The sequence below is a fragment of the Amblyomma mixtum genome, chromosome 2, assembly GCF_055824585.1.
Source record: "Amblyomma mixtum isolate Tamu chromosome 2, ASM5582458v1, whole genome shotgun sequence".
Classification (NCBI taxonomy): Eukaryota; Metazoa; Arthropoda; class Arachnida; order Ixodida; family Ixodidae; genus Amblyomma; species Amblyomma mixtum.
The window spans coordinates 275,159,097-275,183,317 of record NC_143013.1 but is presented as its reverse complement, the minus strand read 5'-3'; positions in this window follow the sequence as shown (position 1 = coordinate 275,183,317).

Genomic DNA, 24,221 nt, shown 5'->3' with positions numbered 1-24,221 from the left:
TATCATAAACATGAGTGTGTGAGAGGCCACAGACATCATCAAATTCTCCATTTGCCAATCAGCAATCTTTGTTGATCGCGGCCTGCCTTCGTTACGCCGTTTCTATCCTCCTACAGCAGTGCGAGTCCCCATAAGAGCGCATTTATAGGATTCCTTTAACCTAGTCATGGCCGACCAAAATCCGGCGCTGTGTGCCAGTATTTCAACCGCGTTTCTCCCATGAAATTGCCATTGAAACGTTCACAAACTCGGGAGTTTCTAAGCATGCATTAATGCCCAAGCCGGTAGGAGGGCTCAATACTCACACGCCGATCAAGTCGCCGGGTCATTAATAATCAGATGCCAACAATGCACGACGCCCATTTTAGGTTTGTCTGTCTGTGGGGCTGCGGGCTTTTCAGGTCTTCCTCTGGCAGCTTTTTTTACGTCGCCCTCCAAATATTGCTTAAATGATGTAACGAAGTGGATGACTCTCGTATGCGCAGTGAGATCATCTCATCATGCGCAGGGTCATGTCATGCGCAGAGATCATGCGCAGGGTCATGTCGGAATGACCGAATGACGGACAGCCCAAACTGGCGCTAAGGTGTCATGCAGCTGCTTCACAACGCTCTACACCTCAAAAGCTGTCTGCTCCTTTCCTATAGTGGCAGTTCTTCTCGGAGACATTCTTCTACTCTCTGCTGCTGCACTATGAACTACCTCCCAAACTGAACCCAGTTCGAAAGAGCTGCTGTTCTGTTCGCGTTGGCAGTTCTTCCCCGCAAGCACAGTTCCTCCTCTCTATCCTGTAGCTGCAATTTTCGCGCTCTCTCAGATGAGTTCTTGAAGTGACTCCAGAGACATAGTCTAACCTCGTTATAGCGAAATGGTTTATAACGAAATAATGGATGTAACGAAGGAATGACGATTCCACTTTCAGGCTCGGTCAACACGGGCTATAACGAAGCTGTGCCTGTAACGAAGTAATCGTCCGGTGCCTTCAACTTCGTTATAATGAAGTTCAACTATATAAATGACAGCGCGTTTTAAAAATCCAAACGTCTTTCTTTCGGTCCAGACTACCGATGCTGCCATGTAGCGTCCTTTTTAAAAGTTCCCAGATCACAAAGAAACGCCGCACTAAAGAAACCCTACTGCAGGCCCCTGCAGCAATTTCCGCAGCTTGTGAACGTTTTGAAGGGTTGGTACATTGCGTAATTTGCACGCCGTTGGATTCAGCGGCTGAATCTGAGTTCAGCGCGCCGAATTCTGGCACGAACGTTTAACGACGATATGCCGCCGAGCAAGGCACTTTCAGTTATACTGCGCAGCTAGCCGTCTTGAGTGGACTGCGGGCACTATAGTATATTTAGTGCGTTCCGGTTTTTGCTCTCAGCTTTCAGTATTTTTAAGCAGCCGGCGCTTTCTTTTGTTTTTCTTTGGAGTGGGGAGAAAAACAAAAGCGTTCTTGAGCGCTTAGTACACACTGCATTAATAAAAAAACATGGGCCTAAAACAACTCACCGGCTGCTTTCACCTGCTGAGCTGTATGAAATGCGTGAAGGGTATGCCCATGACGATTCCCATGGCGTACGCAACTGATTCGACGTATATCTACTCTACGCCCCTTCAGTGCATGCGTCTGCTGCATGCGTGCATGTCACGTACTGAGAGCCGCGCGAGTGCTTCAAAGTACTCCCTCAACCTCCCGCGCTCTGACTGCCCACAGTGCGGCAAAAATCCGTCCACAGAGTTCCATGGGCAAAAATGCGCCGATGCAGTAGTTAAGGGAGCACGTGCTTTAAAGGGCCACTGACCAGGGTCCGGACATTTTTGAAAAACAAGCCCACTGCATAGATGAGGCATCGAAGATAACCTCTGCAAAATACTAGAGCCATGCGCGCCCCGAAAAGCTGCGAAAATTCAAATCAAAGCCCGTTCGTTCTTTCCTTCCTTCAAAAACGGGCCCGGCCCACTACTCTGCACCCCGCTGACGTCAGGGGGGGCTACTTTCGCTAAAGGCACTCCATTGGTGCATCGTTCTGACTGACGGGAGAAGGTTGGGCGTAGCCTTGGCGTCGCGTCGTCTGCACAACGCTTTCCGCAGCGCCTTCTGTTCTGGCTCATGCCTACAAACCCGCATGAAGGAACAAAAAAAAAAAACTGCGGAGGGAGCGTGCGGCGACAGCCTTGAACCCTAGCCATAAAAAGTAAAAAAACAGTAAAACTGAGGGAGTTGGCTCGCCCCCCCCCCTCCCCCCCCCCCCCCCCCCCCCCCCCCCCCCGCAGTGATCCCGTCACGAGACGCTCTGCGTGCGCGCTCCCTTCTCAGTTTCTTTTCTTCTATGCGAGCCCCCCAAAACAAGGTTTTAATTAGTAGTGCAGCAGAGCCTTTCCCTCGCTCGCCCACTTTACCGCTCCGCACACATACCGCTTATCTTTCGTGCATCTTGCGTACGCCTTGACTCCAATGAATGACATATGCTTTGGAGCGGAGAAAAGACACAAACACACAGAACACAAACACGCATGGAGAAAAGCAAACGGGCGGTTGCCGGGTCCGCGCTTCGCCGTGTGTTTCGAACACAACCGACTTCCGCCCCTCCGCTCGTGAAACGGTGGGGAGGCCTAAAAGAAAATGAAAAGGCGGCTCGTTAACTGGGAATGACAAACAGATGTATGAAAGGATGCGCTCGCTAACAAGTCTAGGTGGTCGAGCCGATCGCGCCTCTCGATCGTTCAGTGTGCGGAGAAAATGCAAAAACCAAGAAAAGAATTCTATTGAAGGCGGGGCCATGACGTCGCCCTGTGACGCACTCCACAGACACCACGCCTCCGGCTTACACCGGAGAAGGAAGGGGTGATTTTGCCTTGCCGAGCCTACTCGACGAGGAGCGGGAGAGAAAAATTTCGAGGAGGGAGTGGAAGGAGAGGAGGCTCGCTGAAAGAGAGGTAGAGAGTGTCTGCTGAGCTGGGGTGGTCCGTGGCCCTTTAAAACTAAAACACAGAACTTAACAGTCAGGCCACCGTCTATTTTTCACCGCCTTATAGTCCTTACCTCGTGCACAGTAGAGCTAACTATCCTAAGCATTCCTTTATTTCATTGCTTGCATATGCCCCGAAACAATGCGATTGGACACTGACCAACTCAACAACAAACTCAGGCGAGGCGAATCCCGGCCCCACAGCAAGTTCTGTTTCGCCACTGCCGCAGCGTCTATCCGTACATTTATCGAATTACCCGCCCACTGACCCTCCTCACGCCAACCTACTCGCTTCGCCGTTCATCCGTCTGTGGCCCGCCCACCCAGCCTCTGGCTGTCTGTCTGCCTGTCCGTCCATCAAATACGCTCTTACCAAACGCACGCAAAGAAAGCAGCACGAACGTTTTCAGCGACACAAAACAAAATGCCAGCTCGGTGGCGCCGAGCTGCTCTTACAGAAATGGGAGGCGCTTGGAATGCGCACTCTGCGCCTCGTCCACGTCTTAAGTGTCATGATAATCGCCATCTGTGCGGTAATCAGAGCATGACGCTTCACCGAAGAATCACTAGAACAATCGAAGGAGGCGTCGAGCGCACTGATTCCTTTCTTCTCTACGCAAAAAGCTCCCGAAGAGGTCCCGGGAGTACAATCTTTATATCAGTCGTCGAGGGAGGTAAACTGGCGAGGAATGATGTCGATCGGTCTGGCGCAAGAGGCATGCCTACGACTTAGTGACTATTCGAGTGCATTTTATACGCACACGTGTCCTATAACATGTCGAAGCGAACGAAGACTTTACCACACTCGTCATGTGGGCAGACCTTAAGATCTGCGCGGAACTGTGTAGATAAAGACAGCACCGCATGCAGGTATATATTATTCGAATTCTCGTAGCAACTCTCAGGCTGCGGTGCACGGTTTAATGTAGAGCTGCCTAATCTAAATTTTGGCCATCCAAGTTTTTTAACGACCCATCAAAGGTTGTTGTAAAACTAAACTATAGGTTAATTGAACTATATATCTGGCATTAGAACCATTGGTACACATGCGACACATGATATCATACTAGTCCACATCAGCGGCTGGTGCCCTTGACATATGGGACCACCAGTCTGCTGATATCCACGGTGCTGATGCTTTCCTGTTTCGTGTCGCCTGTCCTGTTCCATTATGAGCTTGTTGCTGAAGGACAAAAACGAATGTACGAGAGAGTGAGACACTACAAACGCTGGGCGGAGATGAAACGTATGGACATCGGACATCAAATGGTGTCTCGTATTTTCTTTCACTGTTGCAAATACTGAGAAATAGAAGACAAAAGGCCATGTTAGGCTTGACACAGTATGCGCTCAGTTACAAGGTATGCCGCGTGAAAAAAAAGCATGCATTGCGTCATCGCAATTCACAAATGATAAAGAAACCCTTGCAGCTGACGAACGACAAGCAAATACATGCACTATCATCGATCGTGTAAGGAAAACTTCGAAGCGTTAGGAATCATTTATACAATAGCTAATGCTTGAGAATTTAACAGTGCAAGCAGTTTGTCGGAAAACATTTGCTAGCAGTAGTTGGTGCGCGCTCTCGGAAGCTGCCAGTAGTGCCTTCACTCGCAAGGAACGCACCTGTTCTTTCACGCTCAGGTCCGAAAGACGCTGAAGTAATCTCACCGTTGTCCCAAGCAACCAACTAGCTGTCTTCTAAGCCACAGCTCCGAGGATTTCAGAACATATCGAGGTGATAGTCTCATCACATTCCTTAGAGTATTCTCTCTCCTCAAAAAGAAACTATTTTTTTTTTTTTTTTACATACCGAGTCGTACCACTACAGAACAGCGAAAACAGCAAATCGAAACCCAAACTCAGTCCATGGCCAGAGACGAGGTTTCGCGTGACGCAGCGATGAAGTTACAAATAATACTAGAAAGACACTGGCACGTGCTTTGAAAGGCTGAAGAAGCGGCTGATAACAATGACGGTTAGGTTTGGTTTATGGGGTTTTAACTTCAAAAAAATACTCAGGCTATGAGAGACGCCGTAGTGAAGGGCTCCTTAAATTTCGACCACCTGGGGTTCTTTAACGTGCACTGACATCGTACAGTACACGGGCCTCTAGAATTTCTCCTCCAAAGAAATCCAACCGCCGCGGCCGGGATAGAACCCGCGTCTTTCGGGTCAGCAGCCGAGCACCATAACCAGTGAGCCACCGCGGCGGCCTGATAACAATGAGTTCTTTTATAGAATGCCTGGGGACGACCTAATACAAACCTCCAAATTTTGTTCGGAAAGGGGTGGTGGGCGCTATAACATGAATGGAATGTTTGTGACATCGAGAAGTCAAAGTTGCCTGCCTGAATCACCTGAATTGATGCTACGGAATCGTCAAACATTAAAATCAATTGACTCCGGAATGAAACGTTGCACAGCCGCCAAGTTTGATAAAACTAATCAGGAATGAGGAAAAAGAACGTACAGTACGAGTTTTATTACAATATGGAAACCTCTAAAAACCACCGGAGCTGTCCTTTAAATGCTAGCCGGCGCTGTCCACACACATTAGGCTATTCTAGTCGGATCGCTGTGACGCCGCCGCGTCAGCCTTTTGTAGAGGCCTGAAGTGCCATCTCTGAAAACCACGCTCATTCCTCCCCCCCTCCCCCTATCCCGCCCTGCAGCAGTGACGACGGCGTGGAGCGCCGTTTTGTCGTCGTCGACGTCGCCGTGCTGCCCGGCGGCCTGGGGGCCATCCCCGGAGGTCATGGCGGCGGCGGCGGCCATTAGCGCCGGAGGGCGAGCGGCCGCTCTCGCCGGCGGTCCTCGTTGCATGGGTGGTCTCCCCGGCCCACCCGCGCTACCCGCCGCCAAACATCCTGCATCGGCCGCCCGGAACCCCGCGCACTTCCTTCGGGGCACCCACGGACCCCGTGTCACTAAAGCGCTGTATACAACCACTCCGAGCGCGAGCAGGTAAACGTCCCTAACACGCCGAGACGTGTAATCATGTCTCGCGCGCCTCTCACACGCTCCGCGCACCGTTTCGTTTCTATCACAGGACGCACCGCATGGGCGAAGGCGTTAAAAACAGGCTGCCCCGCAAATCTAAACGGGTGATTTTCCGTCCCAAGCTATGCGGGAGGATACGTGCCACACAACAGCCCACTCTGGTGTGCGTGCGGAGATGCGTTGCTGCCGGATTCCAAACGCGCACTAGCGCTAATCGTGTTGATTCTTTCTTGCCGGTCGTTGCTGATGGAGCGGCTCACGGTGCTGTTGTGTGTGGTAACATGAAATGCCTATGGTGATGTCTACTGTTACGCCTGCGTCCGATGCATTTGATGCGGATTCTGTTTGCTTCCAGTGCGACGAATTGAAATTTGCGTCAGCGAAATTCACGCACTACGCTTCAGAGACTGTCTTAAATCAGCCCTGAAGGGCCTCGGTTCATCATCTGGAATACTGGCCCAAGTGCGCTCATTACTTGGGCCTAGAGAACATAAGCCGGCGAACAAGATGCGCATGCAAATAATAGGCATTGTTCCAGTCACCGCACAAAGTAAAAAAAAATGGCAGAACGTCGGAACTGTAGCAAGGGGTTCAGTACAAAACTGGGGTGCGGTCTGCACCTTTTTTCCCTCCATCACTGGGTGCTAGAAGAAAAAAAAACGATAGTTATCGCCAAACACAAAGCTGTAACTTTTGAGAGCGACCAATTAGTAGAAAGTCTATGCCCTCCTTTATAAAAAGTGGTGTACACAGGTTAAACACCTTTAGTGTGCTCATAAACGCCCTTCTAATGTCCGTGACCCCCTTTGGTGTGTTCATGAACACCCTAACACCATAAGAGCGTTCACGAACATCCTTGAGGTGTTGGTGAATGTCTTCAAAGGATGTTAGCCCTGGGACAAGGGCATTACACCTTTAAGGGTGTAAAAAATTTTTGAGTGTACAATGCAGAGGTGGTTCAGAATAGGTGCCCGTAGGAAATGCAACTCGTCACCAGCGGATGCTACGTTTTCTCTAAACTTCCCCGCTCCGAATGCCCTGTCTCAGTGTCATCTCCGGTTAATTTGCACTGCAGAGCTTTAGAGCACTCTTTCTTCGTTTCAAAAACTTTCACGGCATCGTCTAGTTCATGGCTATGAACTTGTTATTAGTCCTAATCGCGAGCCTATATTGATTTAAAGTCCATCGTCATGCTTGATTAAATAGCTAGGTTATTAACATGATTTACAAAATTACTGACGTACGCACGCGGTTGGCAGCCTTGTTTCTTGACAGATTTTCTTTATATTCCGTCCACTCTACGTTTAGAAGTTTCTGCACGTGTTCGCCGAAACACCCGGTATACACACACAAAGAACTTGGCGCCGCTCATGCAGATGCCCTGTATGACGCGCATAGTGTGCAAAACGTGCCTGCGTTCCTGCAGCATGGTCTATAGAAAAGGAGGACACCAGCAAATGTCTCTCAGGTGACCCCCAACGCAAAGCTTGCCGAATCTTTCGGACGCGTACGAGGAGTCCTGGAAGCATTCAAGAAATCGCTCAACGGGGCCCTTTTTATTTCCACTTCCATTTAATCACTGCGACAGCAGTAAGTCATACAGTGCGACGTCATGCTCTAAGCGTAAGTGGGCTGCGCCTAGCTCGCCTCGATTCCAGCGGCGAAGCTATGCACCCAGGCGCCCTAAGTAGGACCCAACCACGCGCGCCCTAGATCGTGCAAAATTTGTACAGGCAGCTCCACTGTTAAAGGGAACACATTGTTGGCATTCATCCAATGATTATTACTTATACGCTACTGCCAAGCAACACTTTTTCCGGCTTTCCGAGTAGTTTTCCTATTGAAAAATAATATTAAAAAACCAACTCCTCAGTAATAGCGGAATTGTTCTGTGAAAATTGTTTTTGTTCCGTTTCATATTGGAGCTAGCTGCACGTGTTTCTCTCCCTCCCCATCTCTCAAGTTTGCATGCTTTCATCCCTTGGTTCAAGCCAGAGTTAAGCGGCTACCACGCTTTTCCTTTTTCTGAACTCTCGTCCTTCCTCTCTCCTAAAGCGCGCTCAGCGTCGGCGCTCTTGGCGTACGCCAGAACAGGGTCTGCGCATGCGCCTTACAGGAGACGCCAGCGCACGGGCGCTGGCGCACGCGTCGGAAGCGGGGTCTGGTTGACAACAATCGGAGGACCACGGGGCTCTCGGGAACTCTTTTCTTCATAGCTTCGTGTTCACCGAACTTTTCTTCGCGGTTTAATTCGCCCTTTCAGCGCCCCTAACCCCTTCTCTTCACGGCTTGAAATTCTTTCCATCGACTCGCGAGGGGGAGCCAGCCAGCACCAGGGACATGGAGATGCATGCCTCTTTTCGACGCTCGTTCCAGCGTACGCCAAGAGCGCCGACGCTGGGCGCGTACGTCCAGGAAGTGTCGTTGGAGTCGGGGCTTAAGAAGGTTTCCCAACTTGAAGTCTACACGTTTGTCTGAACGCCATCTCAATGCTGAAAAACGGAAAAGAAAAAAAAAAAGAAACCTGCCAGCTTATCTCTGAACATCGTTCTTCAAAAAGGAAGAAGGTGGAGAGGAAGGTAGACTGGCGAATTCCAACGTGAGCCGTGTTGCAGTACTTTCAAACCCACGGGCGTACGCTGAAAACGAAAAGCCCGTGCCTTGCACTGGCCCAGGCCAGAAGATCCACCCAGCTCGTCCACTCGTTCGTCGAGGGGGGGGGGGGGGGGGGGGGGGGGGGGGGGGGTGTATACCCCTTCTCCTCCTTTCCCTGCCGCAGAGCAGCGCGGCATGTCATCGGTTGTTCGCGGCCCTGTCTGCGCGCTTGTCGCAGCGTGCATCGACCTTGCCGCCGACTGTCACGAGCCGCGCAGCCTCGTTCGGCACCCCGACGCGGGTGTATCCGAGCAAAAGCCATTTTGTCGCAGTCCATTACGCGGTCAAGCTCCTCCAGAGCCGAGACGTCGCGGGCAATGTATACACTCCACTGCGCCGCCACGCTTGCTTTCTTTTCTCATTGGATGAGCGCGTTGACTTTCTTTGTTTTGTACTTTTAGGTAACTTCAACCGCTTTAACGTGATTTTTGTCACGGGTGTTTAGTTTTACAGTTGGACGTCATCGTAAGGACGTTGAAGGTGCCCGGAGATTACTTCGTTATAGCCGTAGCTTCGTTATAGTGAGTGTTGACGAGATTCCAACGAGAATCGTCAATTATTGCGTTCTATTCATTATTTCGTTATAACGAGGTTTGGCTGTCTTATTCGCGTGTATTTGCAGATATTTTGCTCCTGCTCATACTTTAACTGCTTGAATGAATAGTGCAACGATCCCCTCTTGAGGTATGGAACCGTGCGGTACATCCTATACATGGCAAACAATGGCGAGACTGGCTGAAAGAAAGGACCGCCTTCACGTCAAACAAGCAACTTTGTGTGGACCTTTTACCTCTCCTGAAAAATGGGGCCGAAAAGGTCATCAAACGCAGGTATACCGTCTTCGCGAACTTGATCAACTTCTTTTCACTATTCAGCCGTACCTTCCCGCTAGTCTTTGATGGTTTCGGGTCTCATGTGCGAACCACATCACGTCACCGGTTCAAGTCTTCACATAGAAGCAGCTGTTTTGATGACGCATTTTACCCGCTTCTGGAAAGGGGACCGAACAGATCTTGAAAGATTGGCGGTGCAGTCTACAAGAACTTGACCACTACCGCTTGTCGTTCATTGTTTGTGTCATTCCATAAGGCCTTGATAGTTCGTATTAGCGTTCGGTTCAGTTAGAGTACACCAGTGGCTTCTGCCCAACACACTGCTTACTTAAACAGACAGCGCGCTGTATACGAGCCCAGTCCTCTCCCTAAGCACTGCGCAATTTCTTCTGCGACCCGATTCCTCCGTCATTTCATTATTTCTCACCTTCGGCGCACACACGCCGCTCGCATGCAAAACGAAGTATCCGCCTTCTTTAACGACGACACCGTCCGTAACCTTCCCGCCTCTTTGCACGCACTGGAAGCGAGAAAGGGGGATTCATTTTCCAGAATACTCTTTCCATGTTGCCTTAATGTGTTACAGGCCGACACTTGCGAAACGGCGTTGGTCATCTCGGCCGCGCGCGCACTCTCGCCTTCGGCAGCGGCGGTGAACTTGAAAGTGTTACAAGGCCTCTCACGTTTCACCATCACGGCAGTCACGCCGCCGAAGCCCCAGGGCTGGCTTCGCTCGCGGGTGGCGCGCTGCCACACGCGGCAGCAGCCGCCGACGCCGCACCGGCGGCGTCCAGCGCATGCCGCAATACTCCGCGTATTGCACACGAACCCGAATATCACACCCTACACTCTAGACACGAGTACGCCACGCCTGTATGGGAGTGAAAATAGGAGTAAGCTGTCCTCTAACGCACACCCTTTTATAAAAGAGAGTTTACTCCTGTAAAGTTTATTCCCTTTTTACTCGTTTCTGTTAGAGTGTATGTGGTCTATCCATCATCATCATCATCAGCCTGACTACACCCACTGCAGTGCAAAGGACTCTCCCATGCCTTTCCAATTAACCCTGTCCTTTGCCAGCTGCGGCCACTGTATCCCTGCAAACTTCTTAATCTCATCCGCCCACCTAACTTTCTGCCGCCCCCTGCTACGTTTGCCTTCTCTTGGAATCCACTCCGGTACCCTTAAGGACCAGCGGTTATCCTGCCTTCGCATTACATGCCTTGCCGATGCCCATTTCTTCCTCTTGATTTAAACTACGATGTCCTTAACCTGCGTTTGTTCCCTCATCCACTCTACCTGCTTCCGATCGCTTAACGTTGCACCTATCATTTTTATTTCCATAGTTCGCTGCGTTGTCCTTAACTGAAGCTGAACCCTCTTTGTTAGCCTCTAGTGTTAGACTATCCAGTGGAAGCAAACACAGGAAGTTTTTCAAGCGCATAGTGAAACCGAGGCCACCGATGCAACTTACGGTTTATGTATTCCACATTTTTATTGATTCTCGGCGGTGAGAAAGCGCAGTGCCTAACCGTTATAAGGAGCCAGAAACTTGGCAGCGTAGCTTCTACAGTGACGTGTTAGTTACTGATGTATTAGGGTGTTTTAGCTTACCGTTAAGGGGCTACACCGATGCACATACCGCGCCTGCTAGAAATTGACTGCGCGCTGTGTAGCTACACGTTCACAGCTATAGCGCCCTTAACAGTTCACTAAAACTTCTTATTAAAGTCGTTCAAGCTGTAGCTCGCATAGATGTAGAGACCTATGTCTATCTCACGTACACGCCGACGATGTTGGTGGCTACACTCTTTGCGCTGATGCTGCACTCTAAACACCAATACACCTATATGGGAATAAAAAGAGAGCAAACTCTCCTCTAACGCAGACTCTTTTATGAAAGGGTGTGTGCTAGAGGAGAGTTTTTTTACTCTTTTCTGTTTAGAGCGAAAGATTCCGTCGGGAGGGAGGCGAGGTGGTGGATTTGCCCAAATTTGTTCTTTTGTTTCGCATCCTGAAAGTAGCGAACAAATCCTGGCATTATACGCGCGTTGTTACGGGTACACGAGAAGCGGCGCCGGGTGACGCGCGTTCGCGGCGACAACGCTGGCGCGGTGGGCGTCGTGCGGCTTAATTAACCCCCGCGAGTGTTACTATCCATCCCCCTTCCTTCACCGCTGTGTATACCCCCTCGCTGGAGCTGGCTCGCTCCGAAGGAGGGGGGAGGCACAGGCCGCCCGGGAGGCGCGCTCGAGGAGCTAATGAGCCGGGGTCGCGGCCCGGCTGACCCCTCGCCGCCGCCGTCGGTGGTCCGCCCGTGTGTACACACACGACGTTCCCTGCTCTCCAACTTGCGTGCAGCGCCAGCGAAACGCCTGTGAAAAAACAAAAAAGGAACTGAACCAAAAGCTGTGCCCTATACATCCAACGCATATCGAAATCGGTGAAAACGCTGCATTCTCAAGTTTCTTCACTCACAGTGTCTTCAGAGATTTCTTCAATGTGTAGTAGTTTTCTATTAAGGAAGTGGTTACTCATTCACATATATTTCAGACCAGCCACACGGGTACTAATGAAAGTTATGCCCATATTTCTCATAGCGCTGGCACCTGAAAAAAAAAAAATGTTCGGGGATGAATTTTAAAAACCGAAGCGAGAAATTCGTCTCTTCAATCCCGAAACTTCTGAAAGAAGAAAGAATGTGTATATACTGTGCTATGTAGCCGCATGGCTGAGCTCATGTGGATGTATTGCGTAAATTATAAATTTGTCCACTTCTGTTAGCGCGACGGCACCAGTTGCCGGACACGAAAGAGGATACCACAGTTATTGTCCATCGCCGAAACTAAATATGCGATTGATACTGTGCTTTCGATTGCTTAACACATTTTTCGGAGTTGGGACGAATAGAAAACAGAAAACGGGACATCTGCGATGGCATGTACAGTATTCACGTAATGCAGGGACAAAATTAACTCCGCACGGGGTCTGCGGTATACCCATCTACGTATAACCGCGTCTGGCTCGAGCTTAGCACGGCCGCGTTTGCGCGTGCGTGAAGCTCTCTGTCTTTCAGATTTCTGTCCAGGCGCAGTATTGCGGAGCAGCTGGCCGGCGGATACGTGGAATGCTGTAACTCCAGTTCAAGAATTCCGAACGAAAGATTGTAAACACTCACTTTTGTACAAAGCTGTATACCGCATCTCACACTAGCGGGATTTAATGCTGATTTTCGCATGTTAATGAGCTTTGCATTTAGTATCCGCATTTCACTTTGTGATCCCATTTCTTACTTAATTCACTTCAAGAAAACAACGCCATCACGAGCGAAATCCCTCGTGCGCATATTGGCCAAACCATGGCCTTCCTCATCGTAACTGCATAAAGCATAATCCGCAGTGTCCCGCTCATAGGACCGCACTCGTAACAGAAAGGAATAAAAAGGCACTAAACTCTCCTCTAGCAAACTCCCTTTTACAAAAGGGAGTGCTTTAAAGGACATCTTGCTCTCTTTTTGCGCCCATACAGGCGTATTTGTGTTTAGAGAGCGGGAAGCCAATCAGACGCCCTTGCGACGCCGAAATGAAGGTGAACGAAGATTTTCTAGGAGGATAATACCACTATTCTCACTGGGAAGGGGATATCGATCCAAACGAATCGAAAGAAACGCCAGTCATTGCACTGACGACGCCACTCGAAGCGGCGTAAGGACACTTCCCTTTATTTTCCGGGTTGAATCCGCCGTAACTGCCTCCTACGCTGCACGCAAGTCCCACCGTCTGCGCGGTGTGTCTCAACGGGCCTCTCCCTTTCCATCCGTAGCTGGCCACATCCCCGTTGTACGCCGCCGTGTCCGGCAGGCGAAACCAAGGAGGGGGTAGGAGGGAGGGAGGGGGGGGGGGGGGCGATAGAACACACGCCCTCGTCAGCTGCACACATGACCACGACCACGAGTGGGCCAAGGAGGGTGGAAGGCATAGCGGCGCACGCGGCAGCGCCTGTGGCTATGCGCGCATGCATTACTTAGCCGGTGGATGTTCGCACGCGGAAACTCATGCCAGAGTCTCTCGCTTTCCTTCGCTACTTTTTTGTTTTCCTCTCTCTCTAAATAAAAAAACAGTGCGGGAGCTGGTGGCGGATATGTCCGCACAGAGTCTGCGCTCATAAACTGCGCAGGCAAAAGCTGCGACAGGAGCCGACGGTGACTATAGCGTTTGGTTAGGATGCAGAGTGTAAGCGCAACGTTGAAGTGTGCAACGGACATTGTGGACCATTGCCGCATTCGGTCTTAAGGATCCAAGGGCTCTCATAGCAAGTAAGGGATAGCTGCAAACGCTGACGGTGGGAAACGGACATTGCGGTGCAGAACTAAGTTCGGTTTACGTGAAACAGGTGCTCAAATAAGTTCGTCGTAGCTGCAGATAACATTGACACTGAGCTACAGCCATGGCGGAGCACTGGCCGATTTGCTTTGCATGTAGCAGGTGCTCTCATAACCAATTCATGATTATGAGAGTTCGCCAGGCGTGGTATGCTGTCGGACCATCTTGTTCCTGTTTCTTCGGCGATGACAAGCGCAGCGGCCGCTTTCCAAGGCCTAACTAAGCGCCAGAAAGACCAAACTGCGTCAGAACTAACGCGGGCAAAGTAGGAAATACAGGTAGGCGGAGGCAATTCCAAGTTTATTTCGTACGATCACACTATTAATAAGACAGATTTATATCAGTCAAATGATACCAATCGTGTAGCACAGTACACTCGGGCACCAAACAAATAATCCAAACAGCAAAAACTAAAATTAGTACTTTGATCTCTAGCGACAGACGTATTAAAGACAGGAAGTCCATCGCAAGAACCGGCGACTAAGAGAGTATAAATGACTTGATTGGATGCACAGTTCGAAGGGGACAGTCAGAGAGGAAGGTACGGCTCGCCTATATAGACAACGCAAATTGTGCATGAATACTAATTAGCGAAAACAGATGCGACGTGAAACCAACGACTGTACAGGGCGAAGGCAAAAAAAAAAAATGTAGGCTAAACTAAACGCGTGAAGAAATAGAGATGATGAGGAAGAGGGAAGACAAGGGATGCTGGCCAGACGGTCGTTCCGGTGGCTACCCTGCACTGGAGAAGAGGGATGACGGGATTGAAAAAAAAGGGAGAAAAGGTGAGGAGCACCGTCACAATTTGCCACTTCAAGCCGAATCACTCAAGCCAACTGCAGCGAAGAGCTGCCGTTGAGGTACTATAATTGCTAGGCTTTCATTGCCTCGCACTTTCCACTTAAAAACCCAGAAATTGTGCACAAGCGCATTTTTTTTTTCAACTGGAAGTTGTTCACAAACCCAATTTTCCCGCTTGACAGTAAGATTACACCACAACGATCAATATATCTGCAGATCCTGTACGCTGGTAGTTTCCTGCTATTTATTGTCAGAAACGCACCCCATTGGCTTTCTCTAGCAGTCTTAACTACTCCGTGCGAGCTCAGTACAAACTATACAACCAGGATTTCGCTACGCGTCGCTAGATTACACAATTCCCATCAATGTTCATAGCAGTATCTTACGGTATTCCACAAAGCTGCCTCACAATTAAAAGTGAGGTCCAAGAAAGCGGGAATTGCTCCATTGTGGGCAACGTGTCAGTCACACCAAAAGTGTTTACCCGCCATCTGCTCACACTTCTGCGCATATTTTTTCATTCTTCGTCCAGACTGCAAAAGACTGGAATGATATTCCCGTTGATGCCGTGCACCACTCCAAGCCACAATATTTCAAGCCATCTATTGAAAAATTGTTTTGTTTATGTAATAAGTGATGTATCTCTTTTTTTTTCTTCATGACCTGGGGCTTATGAGGTGTATTTTAAATAAATAAATAAATAAATCTCTGTCCGCTTTACTTCTTTCGTCATGTATTCTGGCACGTGTGTAGACAATCTAGTTTCGGTTCTTGTGCGAAAATAACAGCCCAGTGTTACTTTTGGTTTCCCCTGCAACATGTAAGCTCGCGGACACATCAGTTCTGGACGTATGGTCCTCTCGGTGTCACTTTTACTGTTTCCCGTTATTACTTAAGAAATAAGAGCAGTCATCAGCGTCTGAGACGCTAGCGTATTTCTTCGTGCACGCCTGAATGCAACAAAGATGGTTTGGTTGGTTTATGGGGTTTAACGTCCCAAAGCGACTAAGGCTATGAGAGACGCCGTAGTGGAGGGCTCCGGAAATTTCGACCACCTGGGGTTCTTTAACGTGCACTGACATCGCACAGTACACGGGCCTCGAATTTCTCCCCCAAAGAAATTCAACCGCCGCAGCCGGGATCGAACCCGCGTCTTTCGGGCCAGCAGCCGAGCACCATAGCCACTGAGCCACCGCGGCGGCTGAATGCAACAAAGAACGCAAGAACAAAGCCTCCTGAAGAGGAATATTTAGTAGTGAGCCATCGTCGCAGTCTGGGCGGTCCTGGTGAAAGCGCAGGTGTTCCTGGGCCAGAGTCTGTTCCAGCTGCAGTGCTGGTACTTTGGCGTTTTTCAGGCGGTCAGCCTTGCCACAGGGCAATAGCGTTTCCTGCCCGACGGGTGCATAGTTTTTTTTCTTTATTTTTTTTTTTCATATCTCAGCTTCCTTCATTCGTTATTTACGCTGACCCATCCATCAAGTCTGCGCGCTGAAGAAAGCTGTCCAGCTGTCGTGACACTTCCCACTGCGTGTTATGGATCGCTGGGGCAAAGGGGAGCAGGGGGTTCTCCATGCTGCCACAGAGAAGATGGAGGCCTTTCAAAACGCTGAATCAGGTTTCGCGTTTCCGTGGGTAGTCTATAACAGAGAGCGCCGCGGGAGGTTTTGTATCGCACGATAGTGATATCCGATCCCCATAGCACGTTACCGCACGAGCTCTGAAGCGTGGACGAAGAAACAAAGCGAAATATAATACAAAGCTTGTTTTACAGTGAGAAATTTTATCCATGGAAGACGCAGGAATTTTCATCGAAAGGGAAAATTTCACACGACTTTTGGGGCGTGCTTCAAGTATTTAGTCCCTTTCTTCCTCGTCCACCGAGCTAAAGCGTGAAGGCCGATTAACACGACGGTCCGTTCGCCCGCGGCCAGCGCATCACGTGTTCATGCGTCAGCACATGGAGAGGCGCGCTGACCAGGCCGCGGGCCGACAGCGCGCCTCTCAATGTGGTGACACATGAACACGTAGTGCGCGGGCCGCGGGTGAACTGACTTAAAGGAAGTATCCGTACAAGTCGAAGTGCCCTGAGGACCACAAGATATCAGTCAGCCGCTGGCACGTGCCCTGACGAGTCATAAAACGATATCTGCACATTGCCAAGAGCCAGGACAGGTACAATAAAAACTGACAGGGACACTTGAGCTCCGCCTTAAGGGTATGATGCGATAGGGTTAATAAGTTCATGCCCATATATGCGGAATTGGTCATTCTCAACTTTTCGCTCACAGATCGCTAAGAGCCCTCACACCGCTCCTGGCGCAGTGGTGCCGCGCGGTTAACCGATGTCCCACTGCCCTGCGATGGCAGGGGCTGCCACTGGTAGGACATGTCGGTCTCAGGTTGCTCTTCCCGAGCTACCTCCCGGGATCAGTCATTAATTCAACTGCTGCCTGCCACGGTGGGAAGTTTGCTCAGGATCCTGTGGGCAGGTTGTTTGACGTCACAAGGTCACGTGACCTAAGTGGCCCACCTGCCACCTACGGGTAGGGTGGGTAGGGTGGAGACGTGGACCACCCTACCCTGTCCCATTTTTCGCTCACAGCGCCGATGAAATCGCCGGATTTTCGGCATAACGGAAGCCTTAACGATATGTCGTGTTGAATGGGGACCGGCGCCAAGATTCAGCACCGGAGAAGGCAAGAAAATACAGAATCGTTGCTACCTATAAAAGCAAACATCTCCGGAAGAATCAATCTGAAAGAAACGTTTCTGATCGACAGAAGCGTGAGTTAAAAGAGAGTACTCATTATTTGCGCGTAGTGAAATGATAGCGCCTGAAAACGACACTGCACTTGAAGAACACCAGAGTAGAGCTGTGCACGGGCTCGGGCCGGCCCGAAAGCCCGTACCCGGCCCGGCCCGCGGGCCGGGCTCGGGCCTTGCGGAAGTTATTCACCCGGGCCCGGGCCGGGCTCGGGCCACGATATATTTATCTCGGACGGGCCGGCCGGGCTTCGCGATCGCGATTGCTCCTGCGTGGCTCCAGCCGCCCTACTGTTGCAAGGTTACTGTTGCAAGGTTCGAAACTAATCTCCACGTGAGTGGTCTCACGAGCCCAAATGACACTGCACAAAGGAAGGTGAGGCGTGTCGAACCGAAGGCGCTCGCAAAAGTACCCTCCGCCACGCGTTGACGGGGGCCGGGCGGGGGGGGGGGGAGGGGGGGGGGGGTTATTATCACATGTACGGGACAACAGGATTCTCGCTCGTGTGGCAACAATGATGTGTTGTGACCATTATCTTCTTGCTCGCCATGGTTACCTAAGTAGGCGTAGGCGATAACTCTCTACATGCGCCATGTTTGCATATACTCACTAATTTTCATCTAGAGCATGAGAACCGAGCATTTTAAAAACATTAAAATAAACTGATTTTCCTTAGATTGTCTCTTTCTGTTTCATCGTCACTTCAATTTCAGTTTTGCAGGTCGGGCCGGGCCCGGGCCGGGCCTTAACTCGGGCCGGGCCCGGGTGGGCTTAGGTTTCTTCAGTGTCGGGCCGGGCCGGGCCTCCATCAGTAGTGTAGGGCTCGGGCCGGGCGCGGGCTGAAATTTGCGGCCCGTGCACAGCTCTACACCAGAGCACGTGGTTTTCACCATTAAGTTTCGACCTTCTTCATAATACAAACAGCTTTGCCGATAATCATGTCACTCGCTTTACGTCAAGGAATGCTCGGAATGTGATACGTCGTGCGCAGGTGCCACGTGCAGTGCTGCGAACAGAAGCTGGCCTGCCTGGTCCGGCTTCTGCTCATTGTTTATGCGAGTGCGGTCGTCCATTTACTTGCACAGTGAGGCGCCGCCTTTCCCTTGTTCCGCGACCCACATCGTCTGGTTTTACGCAGAGTCCTAGCTGAACTCTATGTCGTGACAGGGCACCATATATATACGTACACTGATAAGTGTGTAGTGTTCCGTGTTTATGTATATCGATGTATTAATGTGTTAACTGCCGCATATTTAACTGCTACTGGATACTGCACATTGGTAGGCTTGTAATTTGATCATAATGGTGTATATTCGTGTTAATACAGTCGGATCTCGTTATAACGAAATAATGGATATAACGAAGGAATGAGGATTCCCCTTGGAAGCTTGGTCAACAAGGGCTATAACGAAGTAATCGTCGGGCCCCCTGAACTTGGTTATAACGAGGTTCAACTGTATAGTGTGTAAGTGCGGTTTCTCGCCTCTCGTCACGTTCCAACAGTTCAAGTGCCACACACACGTCGTGAGCGCTGAAGGCATTAGACCAGACCTCGGCAAGACGGAAACAGATAGCTGCGCTCTCGACGCTGATTGATAAACGAGCTCTACGCCGCTTTTTATGCCTCTGCACGTGTCATCTGTTGTACAAGACTTCTCCAACCTGTAATCTAGGAACAGCAGGAGGCCTTCGAGAAACCGTCAGAAAACCTTTCCAACCTACGCCCATGAATATTTGCACACTCCGACGAGGCGGCCGATAGGGAACAATGAACTGCACATCGACGCAAGCAACGTAGTCCCCGGTGCTGTCCTTGTTCAGTGGCAGGATAGCGATGAGCGCGTGATTGCTTATGTAGGCTGCACCCTATCGCGATCCGAAGCGAATTATTCTACCACTGAAACAGAGTGTTTTCCTGTCGAGTCAGCGTTCACTGGTCACTGGTATGATGACCCATTTCAACTCGTGAGCGATTACCACTCTCTCTGTTTGCTGGCGAACCTTAAAGGGGCACTAAAGTGGAATACCAAGTCAAGCTTTAGTGATAGGCTAGAGTCGCATGATAGAAAATATGTCATTGTCACAGAAAAGAGAGCCTTGATAAGCCGGAAAATAAATGGCGTGAAAGCACGTAATAGTGAAGCCCACCTGACGTCACCACTTGTGAATCTTGAAACTGCGATTGGCCACGATCGGTTCATCGTTTTCTCGCACAGCGTTATTTTGACGATGGGCAAGTACCGCAAGAGAACCGACTGCGTCTGTCTTAATGGAAGTGCGCTTGTAAAAATTCTTTTTAAACGCCTTGTGCGAAAGGTTGATGAACAAGCACGTTCCAAGGTAAGCAAGATGTGCTTGAGATGCTCCCACTCAGAAAATTTATGGGCTTAGTCTTTGTCCCACGATAGTTGCACTCTGCGTCAGTGAACTACGCAGTAAATAAGCTTTTTTTTTTAAATAACAAGCTATCACTTACTACTGCATTGTTGTTGCGACAGCTCCAATATCTACGCATTTTTCTTACTGCACCTGTTTTATTGATTTTGCTGCGAGCCACTCTACTGCGTTCATCAACCATCTCAGAAATTCTAATCTGTACAAAGTTTACTTTACTGTCCACACGCGTCGGGACAGCCTGCTAACCTCCGAGTTTTGGGCTTATTAGACCACCGGGTTTCCATACGTGGGATAGGGCGTTTTGCGACTGGTAAAATGAAACAAGCTCCGAACCAAAATACTCTGCCGCTACTTATAGAGCTGGATGCAGGCCGCTCTTTGGACAAGAGGAACCTCACTGCAGGCTCAATCAATTGTAAGCGGTATACGGAGCGCGCTCATGCAGTTAACGCCCCGCGCTGTCTGCCACCCACTGACAAGCAAGTAGAAGACTTCCAGCCACCACTCCGTAGTTTCAGGTGCCGTCTCGTTACGTTTTTGACGCGACCGAAACGCGTGCGATGCGTGATGCTGCGGCGCACGCCAGCTCGGCTCAGCGAGTCACGCAAACGGCGCGTGTTTCGAAGCTATTGTATACGGCACGCGTGCTCCTCCGCATAGGCTGCGAGAAGTGCGGTCAAGAAAAGTGCAGCACTGCCAGCTGAATACAACGGACATGTTTGCTGTTCTATTTAAATGAAAACCCACGCGTAATGTAGCATTTGCTTAGCTTCACAACACTTTGGTTTATGGTTTATGGGGATTAACGCCCCGAATCGGCTAAGGCTATGCGGTACGCCGTAGTGAAGGGCTCCGGAAATTTCGATCGCCTGGGGTCCTTTAACGTGGACTGACATCGCACAGTGCGCACAACATTTTGAATACAGAGTGAACCAATAATTAAAGGTTGGTTGGTTTATGGGGTTTAACGTCCCAAATCGACTCAGGCTATGAGAGAAGCCGTAGTGAAGGACTCCGGAATTTCGATCGACTGGGATCCTTTAACGTGGACTGACATGGCGCAGTGCGCACAACATTTTGAATACAGAGTGAAGCAATACTTAAGATTGTTTGGTTTATGGGGTTTAACGTATCGAATCGACACATGATATACGGGACGTCGTACTGAAAGGCTCCGGAAATTTTGATCGCCCGGGTCCTTTAACGTGAACTGATATCGCACAGTACTCAGGCCTCTATAGCATTTTTCCTCCACCGAAATGCGACTGTCCCGGCCGGGATCGAATTTGCGTCTTCCGGTTAGCAGATTTGCACCATAAACACTGAGCCGTTGCAGCGGCTGATAATTAAAGGAAGCGTTTGGTTCATTGTCTTGACCGTTTGTTACTTGTCATTATCGGCAACCAATCTTGATGTATACGCGCTAGTCGGTGTAGGCGTTAAGCGTTAGCTCGCAGAATATTTCGATAACATTTTATTTACTTCGCTTCGTGTAGCTTCAGTCAGCCATGAGGTCTACCGTGTCCAGGAATATCCACAATGTAGATAACGTTGCCTTACAAACATTTTTTTCTTTAAAGAAAACGGCGCTTGGTATTAGTTCTGAGTACACATTGGGTATTAGTTTCGCGAAACGCATTTCGGTCGGTCGACCCAGTTATTGAGTCCGCATGGAACGGGAACTTGTGTTGTTCCATAAAAGTTTTCGCCTCAGTGGTACGTCCATACATATTTGAGCGTCAATTTCCTCTCCCTCTCACTCTCTTCTATCTCCTCGCTGAAATTTGCCCTTCCCCTCCTTACCTCTTCTGCTGCTCGCATTCGCCAGTGGTAACAATAGGCAACGTAGAGGAAGATCAGTCATTTATTTATTTATTTATTTTGAGGAGCCCCATAGCATCCATAGGCCTTTTAAAGTGACTGACCCAGAGCAGTAAGAGACAAAAGAGCAATGAAAAGAATAAGAAAAGAATAACAAAGGAGCAATGGAAACGATGAGTATGAATGACAGAAACATTTAATAGTAAACAGGTGTTATAGTCCCAGTAAGCTCAGCAGATTTCGCCTGAAAGAGCATCCTGATACGATATATCAGGACCACATGGTGCCATGTCGTTTTACGTACGCATCATTCGCACAACTTAGTTTGAACGGTGACACGTCAAGCACACGGTTTTGGCGCATGGACTATCCAGGCAGCCGAGGTTCAATCAAACATACTAGATGTATACAGTAAGTACGTCCGTGTAAACACTTGAAGATGAAGACAAGGTCCCGAGACTGCCATCTAGTCTGTAAGCCGGTTACAGTCCCAGAGCGCGCAGAGCAGCCAGGGTCAGTATTAAGGCGAAAGCGTTTAATGCCTCATCGTTGTACACAGAAGGTTGTCAGCAGCAGGTTGTCAGCAGAGGTGTCACGCCTTTTCTAGTCAGACCAGAGAAAAATCTTTGTGCACGATGGGATTCGAACTACCATTCTTCTGTTCCGCAGCCAAGCATGCTAACAGCTACGCTACTTCCTGTTTTTTGTCTTTATTGGGCTACGCTACTTCCTGCCAGCGCATATGAATAGTTCTCCTTGCCTATAGGACGCTGGAGAGTGTTTGCAGAAAGTCGTCGAATCAGACGGACGCCTCCCAAACGCCCTCCAGTGTCTCCAGCATTTAAGATTCCCAAACAATTGTGTACTTAACATCTTAACCACACATCAATGGCATAAGCAGCAACACCGCGCTAAAGGCTTTCGCCTCACCGCACTTTAGGTCGACAAAGTGCCTCCCTGAATTTTATACATTCTAACTTCAATCCTGACTACATCGTGCCGAGCTCTTGATAGCCGCTGAGCATATGCAAGGCGAGAACACTCCCCTGGGACACCCGATATGCAAAGTTCTCTCCCATGTCGCCCTCTCATTGCTTTTTGACTGAAGAACGTTTTGAACGCATCCCTTATGTTAATAATTTTTCAATCTTTTCTACTGCGATTGGGATCATAATTTATAACTCATTGTCACTTATGACAGTCCGGTAAAAGTTTTCTACAGGTTGTCGATTTTCCGTTGTCCGTTTCGCGTCCGTTCGGTCTTCTGTCAGTGGTCACTCAGATATATCTGTGGCTTTCAGACGTCTGTGGCAAGTGACCCAGCCATTGAGTGGTTGACGACCGAACCTCACCATTGGCGTCAGATTGCAGCCAGGTATCTTGCCAGGTATCTTGGCAATGGCCTGGTAGCTTGCCACGTACTCTTGAAAGCCGCGGGTATATCTGAGCGAGCACTGACAGACGAATGAATGGACGCTAAACGGACAACGGACAATAGACAGCCTATAGAATACGGCCCCTGTAATCGTCTCGGGGAGCAGGCAAGCAGGTCGGACGAACCATGGCATTCTTCACAAACTGTTTTTGCGCATTTTAGAGAGTTTGTGAAGAGGTGCGGCAAATTGAATTCACTAAAAAGGAAGCATACTCAAGTGGCAGGACAAGGCTCCGGTGCATGCAGGGAACATGGCATGTGGTATTGCGTAGGACTTTGCGTATACACTGGTCACCATGCCAAGCACGCGCGGACTTCTGCTCTTGACATCTGGAATGTGGGGCAAAAAACGCAATTTAGCATCTAGAAGAACACCTGAGTCAAGAACAACAGACACGTACCCTCGCAATGGCCTGATTCATCAGGTAAAGGAACAGCGCGACTGAGGCAGGACGAAGGAAGTAGCGCTGTGTCTGTCTACTTCTTTCGTCCTATCTAAGTCGCTCTGTGATTTTACTTAATGAACATGTACCCTTCTCCAATACATGGCCTGACTATTGATAGCGTAAAAAATCTCAGTTGTGATCTTGCGCCTAAACGATATCACAACCGTCTTATCTGCATTCAATTTCAACTTGTTTGACACACACCACATGTACACAGACCACACATCCTCTTGTATTGAGCTGCAGTCACGAGGAGGGCGGTTTATGTGGAATACCTTTAGGTGGACAGCTTTTGGGACGTCTGAGAGTGGGAAACAACTTCGTAAAGATCACTGATAAATATATTGAATATCAGAGGCCCCACGTTGGATCCCTGGGGAACCTCAGATGTCACACTGAAGGGATGGGACTTTAATCCATCGCAGCTCACGCGGCTTCGTCTACCTTATAGGTAGCTAGCAAGTCAGCCGCAATAGGACTTACCAAGGCCATATACTTTTTGGAGAGTGGTATTTGCGGGACATTCGCAAGATATATTAAAGGGAACACGCGAGTGCCCGTTTCGCTTTGCAGGCTGCTCGGCCTGCCAACCCTAAGCGCTGCGCACGGTGCTTGTGGTTCATCACATACCGGAGCCTCGCCCACAGCGTTTCATGCTTCCAACGCACCAAGTGCATCCGTGATCCGTCGGGTGCGCGGCAAGAAAGGAGCGGCA